This window comes from Lepisma saccharinum, chromosome 5, assembly GCF_977018435.1.
Source record: "Lepisma saccharinum chromosome 5, izLepSacc3.1, whole genome shotgun sequence".
Lineage (NCBI taxonomy): Eukaryota > Metazoa > Arthropoda > Insecta > Zygentoma > Lepismatidae > Lepisma > Lepisma saccharinum.
In genome coordinates, this window is record NC_139233.1 from 2868746 (window position 1) to 2881577 (window position 12832).

At 40.5% G+C, this 12832-nt stretch overlaps 1 protein-coding gene across 5 annotated transcripts in view; it reads left to right on the forward strand.

Annotated features, from left to right (window-relative positions):
• Egfr (epidermal growth factor receptor) overlaps positions 1–12832 on the forward strand; it is a 330748-nt gene that overhangs the window by 191870 nt on the left and 126046 nt on the right. For 2 of the 5 annotated variants that reach the window (XM_083121981.1, XM_083121986.1), the window contains exon 1: positions 2914–3157. The exons of the other annotated variants lie outside the window; for them this stretch is intronic. The gene's annotated coding sequence lies outside the window, so the exon portion shown is untranslated. Of the gene's footprint in view, positions 1–2913; positions 3158–12832 lie in introns of those variants that run through there. 5 annotated transcript variants of the gene reach the window in all.

Sequence of the window (12832 nt, forward strand, 5' to 3'; positions counted from 1 at the left end):
CATTATTTATTTTATATTTTGATGTTTTAGTTAGGAATATATTGATTTTCAATTTTCCGTTGCTGCGTAATGACCGGGGGGGGGGGGGTCGAATAGAGCCGCCACCTCCCAGGGAGGCAAAATGACTAGCGTCGGCCCTGGTTCATAACAAAAGAAAAAGCCGCGCAGCTTATCGTCTAGTGTCAGTATATGTACTTGTTATTGTTGTGGAAGCCGGCATCCTTTGTAAATGTACAACAAAGGCAACCGACTGTCGCCGATCTCAGAGAGGAAATAATAATACTGCTTGAGGAGGAGTGTTATGGTGCAATTGTAGCGGTTTAACACGTTGGCATGTTATTATCTGCCGTTGCAGTTCCATACCAGTGTATACGGGTTTTGGGAGTGAAAAGTTAGAACGCCACCAGTGCATTAATGCAATGAAAAATAATATATATATTTTTTTATTTTGTTTGAAATCACTCAAATAAGGAATCGTATGAAGAAGTCTTCTTTGCAGCATTTTTGGTAATTTTACGTATGTGTTAGTTCATATTTTGCGAATTTTTAGTCCATATGTATGTAGCTACATACAAAGCCACTTGTTAGTACATATTAATCCTAGTCCTGGTATAATGCATGACGTTTAAAACTCAACGTTAGATAGACCTGAATTCTCTAATTTTATTGTTGTACGTAACAGCTGTGCATCGGCGCACTGCAGCGATTTTTCTATCTGCTCCATTAGCAACACTGCTTCTTTAGTTGTTTCGCGCATCGCACGGCAGAATTATCTGCGCTGGACCTTACGGTGGTGTTTAAATCTGTGTAGAGGCCTATTCTAAGCCAGTATTGTAGCATGAGTGGCAAACGGAAAAAAGTGTGTCCAAAAAAACTATGAAAGACTTTTTGAAAAAGTAATCTTTTCATTTATGTTGTACTAGTAATAAATAATTACTATACGGTTTTAAGTGTTGTCATTTACGACCTATTAGCACATTATCTCCGTATTATCCGAGTTTTTCCGTATCCGAGGTAATCTCGGTCCCAATTAGCTCGGATAATCGCGAGTCTACTGTATATAAAACTATATTTTTGTGGGATTTTGGAAAGTGTGGAATCATTTACTCTTTGGATTAGCTGTTTTTGACACTCAAACTTAAGTTTTAATTTTGGTTATTCTTTTGGGTTACTAAATAAATTAACTTTATTTCTGTTATAACCATAACAATAAGCTTTCTGCATTTTTGTAACTTGAAATGAACGAAACCAACTTTCTACGTGTGTCGCCGGAACCGTTATTGAAAATTGATGTTTCTCTCATGACTTCAACCTCAACAGAACGATTGTGGGGTTTATTTGTAAATGTCTACAGCACCTGTCAGGAGTCTGTGCTGCTAACATTCCTGAAATGTTCATCACCGTGTTATCGACCCTTAGGCGTGATTTAAACAATATCTCCCCCTCTCACCTTCGTGCAGAAACTAGTATCGACGCCTAGGTAAGGAGCGTGCCAGAATACCTTGGGGCAGTAGTAGAATAGGATTAGCTCTAATCTGCAGAAGATCTACTTGTTTTAGCGGGAGGGGAACAGCCCTGGCCTGTTTCCTCCTTGGGATTCCCACTGCAACTCTGTGGGGGAGGGGGAAAGGTGTTGCTACAAATATCTGTCGTTCATTAATTTGTTACTGAATTATGGTAACGCCAGAGAGTGGCTAAATAGTCTGGCAACCCTTCAGCCAGACGTTCAAGTGTGGGGAATGCTGATCCCAGCCTGATAGTGAGGGTCTGGTAGAAGTTTACGTACACCGTGGTTATCCTGTCTTCTAACTGCATGGTTCGTGCTGGTAAAACAACAGATCACGCTTCTAAGCGGTTATTTTGTGTATTTAATGTTTGATTTTATGTTATTTAATATCGCTTTTCCGACCTTTTGGCTAATCGCGACGATGAGGATGAGTGATGGTATGATGAAATTGATGAAGGGACACTCACAAGGAGCACCCATGCCGGTGTTCGAACCAGGAATACCAGGCCCTCGTAGCACCCTAACCACTACACCACTTAGGTCGGCTGTATATTAAAAATATAATAAATTATTCAAACCAGCTGAAAAAATATCGAAATTTTCCGTAAAAGTGAAAGTATTGTTGTTATTCGACGTCGCTTTTTGCCACCTTTGGCTAGTCGCGACGATTAGAACGAATGCTGATTGGTGAAGCCGGGACTCGAACCCGGAAACTTTGATGGCGAGATCGGAAGTCGACCACTTAACGCGCTCGACCACCAAAGGGCAGCACTTATGCTCAGGTAGGGTGATCGAGACTGGACCTAGTGGTTAGAGTGGGGTGTGCCTCCACCGGGATCGAACCCGAAGTTAGGCCTCAAGTTACACTGCTGTATGTTGTGTTCGAAAATGCTGTATTTATCACAATATCTATTTACCATTCAGCTTGATTTGGTTGTATTTGTTCTACGTACAGGCGAATCCCAGCTAAACCTGTGCATCCTTCGGTATTCGAACCGCGGACCATGCAGGTGGCAGAGTGACCATTGCGTTATCTGGAAGGCTGTGTAATTTTGTTCGTTTTCGGGAAAAAATAGTATGTAACTTTCATATGTAACGGGATTCTATAAGGAAATGAAATATTTGGATAACAACGCCAAAAATAAGGCTACTGGCAACTCTGCGTTGTTTTTTACCTTTACCTGAGCAACGCATTTACAAAATCTTGTGCTTCTGAGAGCTCGATGGCCTCTTTTCCTATCCTTTCCTTTCCGTGGAACCTACCTTGAAGCCGCTTCCCTCCCTGGTTCTCCAAATACCGGTCCAACGAAGCCGTTTCCCCCGCTAGTCCGGCATGTTTACCTGTAATCTGGTCCCATCATTGCTGAAGGCGATGTACCCAACATGCTTTGCGCGGTAACTTCAGAATTTCTCGTATACCTGAAGAACTAGGCAGAAGGAACTGCTGTTGTGGAACGTCGAAGGGCTACCACGGTGATGTGTGTGTTGTGCTTCCGAGTGTGCAAGTGATCTTTTCCCCCACATGCGTGTTCTAGCAACAAAGAATTCGGCTGCACCCGTGAAATAAATCCAGCTTGATAATAGATCGAGAAGTACGAATGTTGGAAAGGACCTGTTTGCTCCGAAGGCAGTCGGACCGTGCTTGTGCAGGTACGTGGTGTTCAGATTTGGTATTTTCGTCCCCCAAGAACGTCTAAGAACAGCTGCTTTTCCTGTCGGAGCAATGCAATTTACAGATATTTTCATTTTAAAACGTTTGTTTCACTGTTCGTAAGTTAGTTGTTCAAATAATGCGAATCACAACACGAGATGGCGATGACCTTTTTTAGGTTGCTGAGGTTCAATTTTCTTTTTAAAATCATAACTTTATGACATGCAAGAGATTAATTTATTTAAGCAGTTTCAGTACTTTAATTACATTAATGTCGTGTATTTGTACCTGCTCCTTGAACGTAGTACGTAGAAATTGCAAACTAATGTTCGGTGATATGTCCTTGTACCCTGAGTTATTAATATTATTTCATTGTAGTAAGTTTTAAGTACATTAATGTCTTGTATCTTGTATTTCTATCTGCTTCTTGAACGCTTTACCCTTGCACTCTGAGCCTTTCGTACCATATCCTACACCTCTGCAACTACCACATCCCCATTAATGTCCCCTGATAGCTGCCCACATTCAATACAGTAGACAAATTATTGCTGCCAGTGTAGTATTTGGAAAATGTCCAGGGGAGGTATTCTACTAACTATTCTTGAAGCACTGAGATACCCCCCCCCCCTCCCAGAGCCAAAAATTGACATGCAGAGTCCTGAGGGGGATTCCCCCTCATCCCCCTCTCTGATTTCTTTTCGTAGTTGCAAGCATCAACTCCCCCCCCCCCCCAATTAAAACGTTAATGCAATGTGTGATTTCTTTTTAACGGGAACACCGATAAATAATAGTTGGGCTCCCGTGGAGGCACATAGTGGTTCGGATCCCACTTTAAACTGTAGATCCAGGCCCGCTTAGCCTTACTGTGCATAAAGTGGACTTAAAACACTAAATCAATCAATCGATAAATAATAGTTATATCTGCGCTTGCACGTAACAACATAGTTCTTCATTTTCACACCAGAATTAAAGTTCCCTCTCTCCTAAAGGTTAATGCATACTATGGACTTTCTTTAAGAAAGAGGAGTATATAGGAGTGGATAATAACTTTAGGCTTTACTCCATTCCAGAAACACGTTTCTTATTCCAAAATCAAATTTGTACGTGAAACTGTAAATGAGAAGAATTTCTAGCCTGAGATTAAGCAAACCCTCCCGTAAAAAGATCGTTGAAATTACGAGGGTGTCTTCTACCAGTCTGCAAAACGTAGAATTCCTTAAAAAGTCAGGAAATTTAATTTTTGCTGTGTTTTTGAAAAAGTGACGTTTCTGTTGTAGTACATTTTTTTAAAACTAAACAACGAGCAGTAAGAAATTGTAAGTTTGTTATTGGCAAGCTGTACTTCAGTTTAATATTCTGAGTACTGTCCGTAATTGTTTATTAAAAAAGGGTTCATGTGTTTATTCTGAAAAAAATATTCTAAAATAAGTGGCTATTGGTATTTACTGCTTTCGTATTTTTTTGGGGGGGGGAATTGTTTGGTAGATAGTTATCTGGAACACTACATTACTAAATTTTACTATAATGTATTGTTTCCACTGTAATTGTTATGAATTCTCATAGAAGAAAGTAATTCTTTGTTAATTGTTAGAATACATTTCAAATTCACTCAAAAACTCCCTCCTCCTACCCAACACTCAGTTTCAATTCACATAATTACCCTTACATGTGAAGTTGATATTCCAAAACATGGTTAAGTATGAGTGTTTTGTTAGATAAAATATAATGAACTTCTTCCATATATGCTGAAGTACATTAATTTCCTTAATAATTTAACCTGGAAGACTGGTTCTTGGTCCTGAAAACGTGGAAAGTCAGGGAATTTTGTTTTTATGAAATTGTACACCCTGAATTGCTATTTCTTGCGAATTGCCGAACCTCTAAGGAAGGGCAGTGTCTCGAAATCGAAATAGTTCTTAATCTGGTGATGATGTCCACTGTGGACACCCTGCAGCAGATGTAATAGAACCATTAGCTTTGTTTTATGTAATCGAAAGAATTGAAAGGAAAACGTCTATTCCAGTATCAGTACAACACCTTCTCTCAGAGGGCCAGGATGTGATGGAAACATTAGTCGATAATTTGCTTATACTCCCCTGTGTGTCGCCGGCTAACAACCACCGAAATAACAAATTTGTTTCCCATTACTTTTTTGTGCGAGAATATAAACACATACAATATTAGTTATTTCGAAGAGATAGTCCTTAAACGATTCTGACATTGCCACATACTACCCCCCTTCCTTTTCCTCAGTTCCTCTAGCGAGAAAGAAGACGTATGAAAACAATATGGTGTTTTACAAGGGGATATAAACATTTATATGGGCAATCCATCAGACACGTTTTTCATTTTTCTTGTTTCTCCTGATTGGTTAGTGCAGTCATTGCTAACCATGGTTTATTGTCCTCCCCTTGCACCCTGCATTTGTCCTCATTTATTACTCCGATAGATCTTTGCTTGCCTTGTGTTTCACTAAAGCTAGAATCATGACATGCTGGTGTGTTTTTTCGCTATAGATATGAGTAAATGATCTGCACTTGTACTTTTATCATATACAATTACAGTATTTGCTTTCATATCGCATTGTTTACGATTTTTGTTTAGATGTGGCATTTCGTTGGTGGAATGGTTTGGTGAATGTTTCTAATTCCGAAGAGGAAGAAGGGTGGGTGCAAATTAATGGAAGTTGACAGGGAAGATTTTAATCCCCTGTAACACATTTAAAGCTGTAAAGCAAATATTCCCATTATATTTTAACTGTAAATTTGTTTATGATACAATTGTTTTCTTTTCACATTCTCAAAAGCCAGCAGTGCAAATCCATGACATCACATGTGACTTGTTATCTATAAGAAATAACAATATTTTAAGCATTTGATAATGTTGGTCTTAAAAAAAATGGATATTATATAATATGTTCAATGAAAAAGGTTCATAGGATAACAGTTGAACACCACTGCAGTGTCTTGCTTTGGTTTCCGTCACATTAAATCCTTGGACTTGAAAACTAAGGTAATGAACTGTTCTCGGAAGTTCATATCTGAAGCCTACAAAAGTTTCAAGTTATATAAACCGACAGTTAAACTTTTCGTATACCGAGAACTAATGTGTTTGAAATTTGATAACAATTCGCACAAAATCAAATTTGGCATAAGTAACTAATAGAACAGTGAAAAATTAAAATGTAAGTTTTATAATTAATTATTTGTGTATGAAAGGTTAGATCCAGCAACGGATCACATCCCCCTGTAAAGTGAACCTTTGGCGAAAATTATTAATTTCAATTAAAATATCTTGAATTAATCATTATAAAGGTAGTTCCAAGTAAGTGGTACAGTATAGAATTCCAGAATCAGTGTTTCCTTTGATGTGACTGGGGTGCAGCACTGTTTTGATAAAATCTTGTGGACAGTGGCGTGCCGAAGGAGGGTGAGGGTCATACCCTCCCTTTGACACAATATTCCTAAAGAAAAAAGAACACCAAAGGAAGGAAAAGATAGCAAAATGAGGGATGACTACTAAAAACAGTATACTTAACCCCCCCCCCTTTCGAGAACCCAGTGCTGCCACTATGTGATTGGTTATGCAGCGGCTTTCGTTTAGCCTACCTCTGTGTCGAAGTGGATAACACAGCGCGAAGCCCGGCCTGGGCTTCTTTATGAGTTTCCCTTCATCAATTTAATCATATCATCCTTCATAATCGTCGCGATTAGTCAAGGTGACAGATAAGCGACACTACATGGCAAAACTCAAATCAAAGCCTTCGTTTAGTTGTGAGCTGTGTGTTCATCTCTCTCTCCTAAAGAACCGGAAGTTCGTTCTGATTAAGGGAGATGGGAAAAAAGTTGCCGGTTCAGTTTTAACCTGGATCCTGAATCGGGAAATCGTCAACTTTCTAATGGGAATGAATGTCAATGCCTCTTGTGGACATGTGCGGAGCAAAAGAAAATCCAACTCTACATTTCTTGTCGGGTGGAATCGCGAAATGGCCGCTCTCTAAGATCGAGATGCAGCTACTTGCCTTATCTCCTGTTGTAATCTCTCGCCATCCAATCGCATGCTGCTCGTTCGTAGAACTGAAACTGCATTTGCCCCTTTCAACGTAAATAATACACTCTGCAACGAGGTTTATTTCTTTTAGACTTTGTGGAATATAAAGTTTGCCCGCAAATGACATGGGTCCCGTTTAGTTGGGAATTGCCATTCTGGGATGACAGAATGTGACATGGACTGAAACTCCTTTCTATTTATACGATTATCAACATAACCACGTCTGAAAATATCCAAACTATTGAAGACTGTACCCAAAGAAACTAAAAGAGTAATACAAATATGTATCTCTTTTTAAATATAATATATGTTTCATATTTATTTTTGTTGATTTTGTTTATTTAACTTCCTTTTTCTGCCACTTTTGGTTAATCGCGACGATGAGGATGAGTGATGATATAAAATTTATGAAGAGACGCTGACAGAGGAAACCCATGCCCAGGCTGGTATTCGAACCCGGTACCCGACGCTGTGATAATTTGCCACTGTTCCGGAGGATATCATTGTGAAATATGAGCCGTCAGATCATTTCCACATTCAGGCTGTTTTCCAAACCCCTTCCTAGATCACAGTGACCTTCCGGAATGCAGCAAAATATTAACATATCATGTAATACACCCTGGATTGCATTTCGCAGACTAACGAGGCTCTGGCGTCTTGAATCGCAGCCAGTATTATCCTCTGGGAGCTTGTGCTGTGTGTGCGGGTGCTTCTTCATCTTATCACCGTTCATCCCTATCATCAATTAGCCAAAAGTGTAAGAAAAGAGAAGTACAATAATTGATTGATTGATTTGATATTTTAAGTGCACTTTATGCACAGTAAGGCTAATCGGCACTGGACCTACAGTTTAAAGTGGGATCCGAATGCCTCCACCGGGTATTGAACCCGGAACACCTTGGTTACAAGGCGACGACGCTACCACTGCGCCATCGGGGAGGTCTACGAAGTACAATAAGCCAAATCAATCAACCACAAATGTGCAGCTTAGGTATCGAAACTCACTTCTAGGACACCAATTGCTTTACAAATTTATTAGGCACTGGATACCTTGAAGGCAGGAGCGTATATTCTAGGCTATCTGCGAAGCCTGAAGTCTAGAGAATAAAATACAGGAGAACAATCGATCAGAAATTGTAAATTATATTATTCATATCAGTGAGATGATGATGCTGATTCTGGAGTTGGCAACCCGATTTCTTACGAGTTGGCAACCTGATTTCTTATGAGTTGGCAACCTGATTTCTTATGAGTTGGCAACCTGATTTCCTATGAGTTGGCAACCTGATTTCCTATGAGTTGGCAACCTGATTTCCTATGAGTTTGCAACCTGATTTCCTATGAGTTTGCAACCTGATTTCCTATGAGTTGCTAACCTGATTTCTTATGAGTTGGCAACCTGATTTGTTATGAATTCGCAACCTGATTTATTAGCAGTTGGTAAATTTATTTCTATGCATAGCCTAGGACCACGTGACATATGAGAAAGCCCAGATGTTGGACTCAGAATACGCCACTGCTTGAAGGATAGTTCTGGATGTCTTTTAAACCTACTGTAACCGAACTTTGTGAAATACTCACACTTAATGGATCTTATGGGGTTTGATTTGCACTGCACAAGAAAGTAATCCTCATTTTATTCCCAACCTCGGCCCGATGGATTTGCGGGCCTCCCCGTTGGTGTAACGCTGTCGCTTTGTAATGAAGGGTTCCCTTGTTCGATACCCGGTGGAAGCACATTGGCAGGTGGTTCGAATCCACCTTGAACGGTAGTTCCAGCCACGATTAGCCAGTCAGAGCGTGGGTGATACCGATGCTTGAAAATTAATATAAGTTGTTCAAAATTTTTAATAGTAGTGTGTAAGTTTTCCACTCTTATTATAATTATAAACATCATTTTACCAAGATGTTTGCTTTAAAATATTTGAGAATTACATCAGAATATTAAATTACATGTTATGTTATCCCAAAATTAAGTTTTTTTATACACAAAACTGGTGCAGACTTAAAAGAAATTCCAATTTTGCATAATTTCCAGGATAATTACACTCGTCAAAAGTGACCCACGGTAATTTTGAGGACTTCGTGAAAGACCAATATGCCCGAAAAGTATCGGCAAATAAACTCCTACCGATATTTTCCGATACCAATACCACTGGTATCTGCCGGTGCCGATACTTAGACATCGGTATAGGTTCAGCTCTAGTGAAATTGAAAAAAAAACAACCTTTGCCAAACTTTCCTGGCCTTTGTGTCCCTTTATGAATTTCGTCTCTTCATCGTCGCGATTAGTCAAAGTGTGCCAGAAATGCGACGTAGAAAACAAAACAAGAATATGTTCGCGTGATTTCCTCTCAGAACGGCATCGGCTGAAGGAGAATGTTTTTCTCCCGTCGTGCGACGAAGCTGTAATATTCTGGGTTCACAGGGGAGATCTTCAGTGCTTGGCCTTGAGGGGGGGAATGATTTTGCAAGGGAGAGGAATGCGAAGGTAATTTTTGCCGTATCTTGCGAACCCTACACTTTTTCCTTCCATCACCTTCCCACGTTCGCGGAGATGGTGTTTCTTTTTTGGAGTTCCTCCAGTCTCCTCTTTTCCGACTTCCATCTCGGCTCCGAGATTCGTGTCAGTCATTACGCTATGACGTCACGCCTCTGACGGAGTTCTCTCTTCCCACCTACGGAAGATTTTCCGCTGCTACGTCAAGAAGGTAGGCTGGCAGTGTTGCCAGATCGAGGCTGAGAAAAGCTTGCGGTCGGTCCATATGGCGGCTTCTGGCAAAGCGAGATCCCGTTTGCCACGGAGCTAGATTTTCTACTGGAACCAGTGGCGGGCTGGTTGCCTTTTCTCGTGGGTGCGGTCGAGCCTAATTGGTTCAACGTCTCCAAGGGAGAGGTAACATCAAGGTGGGTGATCGCCTTCTCAGACGTCAAAAAGAAGGAGACTTGTTCTTTGACATCTAAGTGGCAGTGCTATCATTTTAGACGTCTAGGAGGGAGGGGCCTTGCACATACACTGCTGAATTTGAATTGTTTTAAGTTCACTTTATGCACAGATAGGCTAATCGGGACTGGACCTACAGTTAAGAAGTGGAATCCGAACCACTGTGCAATATGCCTCCAGCGGGTATCGAACCCTCAGCTTCTAGATTACAAGGCGAAGACCTTACCACTACGCCAACAGGGAGGAGGCCACCTTCACGATTTTTAGTTGTTGTTGTTGCTATTATTATTATTATTATGTTTAGGAGGGTGATCGCCAGATTTGGATTCATTTGGTAATTTTACGTCGCTTTTCTGCCACTTTTGGTAAATCGAGACGATGGGAGATGAATGGTGATACGATGAAATTGCTGAGGGAACAATCACGCACACACATGAATAAGACAGTCAACCCCCCCCCCCTTTCCCCGTGGCGGAGTGGTTAGCACAGCGCTCTAAGACGCCAGTGGTTCCACGTTCGAATACTGGCCTGGGCATGGATATTTCTGAGTGTCCATTCATCAATTTCATCATATCATCACTCATCCCTATCTTCGTAATTAGCCAAAAGTGGCAGAAAAGCGAAGTAAAATGTAACAAATCATATCATCACCCATTCTCATCGTCTGAACCAGTGTGCAATGTGCTTGTACAGGGTATCGAACTCAGAACCCCTTAATTACAATGCGATGACGTTATCTATATGCCTCGGATGTGATTGATAGATTTAAAGTCTCCACTAATTATTATTTTTGGACGGTTTCATTGCGTGAAACGAAGAGAATGAACTTGCTGATGGACAATTTGCTTGATAATATTTATGCGCAGATGGACAATTTGCTTGATAATATTTATGCGCAGATGGACAATTTGCTTGATAATATTTATGCATCCTATTATTCTACGTCAAAAACAGAAGATCGGAGACGATGATCCCTTATCATTTAATTAAAGACACCATAGCAGAAAAAAAATGACAAGGTTCAAAGTGATTGGATAATTACAGTAGACGGACCCGCGATATAGTTACAAGCACCTTTCAATTTGTTGTCTCCTTGTAGGGAAGATAAACAAACCGAGACAAATCACCAGACGCAGCAGCCATGGATCCGAAAAATTACCAACAAGCATTCTTGTGCCGGATAGACCTGGCAACGCCGTTAATAACACACGGCGCCACCAGAGGGTGTAAATAACGTACCTTTGGCTGTCTCTTCAACCACCTTTCTTTCGCTGTTGCCAACTCGGTTATTTTGAAACTAGAGTTGACCATTTTTACACTTCTGTGAGGGGAGTTGTTACAACTTTGTTTCAACAATGGTGTTAGCTACAATCATTATCCCTTTCTTGGTAGTCACAGAACTTGTGCAACTATATTTCAATACTAGGCTCTGTTCTCGGACATGTCATTGTCAAAAAGCTGAGAAATGTATACTTTCAGAATTAAGGGGAGAAGGAAAACATACAAGGTGTTACTCTACCATTGTTCCCATTGAAGATTTTCAAGACATGAAGTGACTCCTAGATACTGCCTTAAGGGAGTCACCACGTGAAAATAGATGTCACCATTCAAATCGGTACAATTATTATTCTTAACCCTTCTTTAATTTTCCTTGTGGTCGTATATTCTGTTTCCCAAAGTAGTGGCACGTTTTTGAAGATGATCTTCAGACACTAAGACATGACTGAAGTATTCTAAAATGTTCTAAACTTTTTAATCAGGTAGCTACGAATCTTTAAACACAACCTACATAATTTTTAACGAGTTTTCTTTGTTTCCTCGTTTCAAAATTTGTACGATGTGAATATGACAAACCATGGCATAAGAAGAAAATATCGAGGGACACGCCTAAAAAGGCGGTGCTTTGGTATGGTACCAATGTGCCTCCATCAGAGATCGAACCCGCAACCCCTTAATTTTTTTCCACATAAATTTCATCGTACTATTCATCCTTATCGTCGCGAGGTAAACGAGAGGGGTAAACCGCGTCGTAAAAATAACTAGAGAGAAGTGGAAGCAATTCGATTACCAATTACAGTAAACATTTTTTTCAACTCTGTCGTTATTTTGAGGAATCGGTATGCAATGTATGGAGCCCAAGCCTCATGTTCGAGATCATGCTGTGATCATCCTTGGAACAAGGTGGCAGAAATGTTGCAACCTTGTAAATATCTGGTCCTCCCCGATGGTGCACTGGTGCCTTGTAATCAAAGGTCCGCGAATTCGATACCCAATGGAGGCACATAGTGGTTCGGATCTCACTTGAAACTGTAAGTTCAGTCCCGATTAGTGTTTCTGTGAATAAAGTGGACTTAAAACAGAATCAACAACAGTATCGCAAGTCCAAGCGTAGGTGAGAGTTTGCTCTTTTTGAATAACGGGAGTTGGCATCATTGTTTACGAACTCCACGGCGACTGCCAAGGCAACCTTTTACCCCGAGGCCTATATTTTCCCCCAGTGATGGTCCGAGGAATATTATACGCTTCGGCAATTAACTCCGCCACTTCTATCACCGTAATGGGCATCGGGGTCTATTGCTTTGGGTGTAAGAAAGCGTTCCAATAAAAAAAAGTGAGATTTTTATGTTCTCGGTTACGGTGTGATATGAGCACGTTCGGCTGCATACCAGTTGATCTCCTT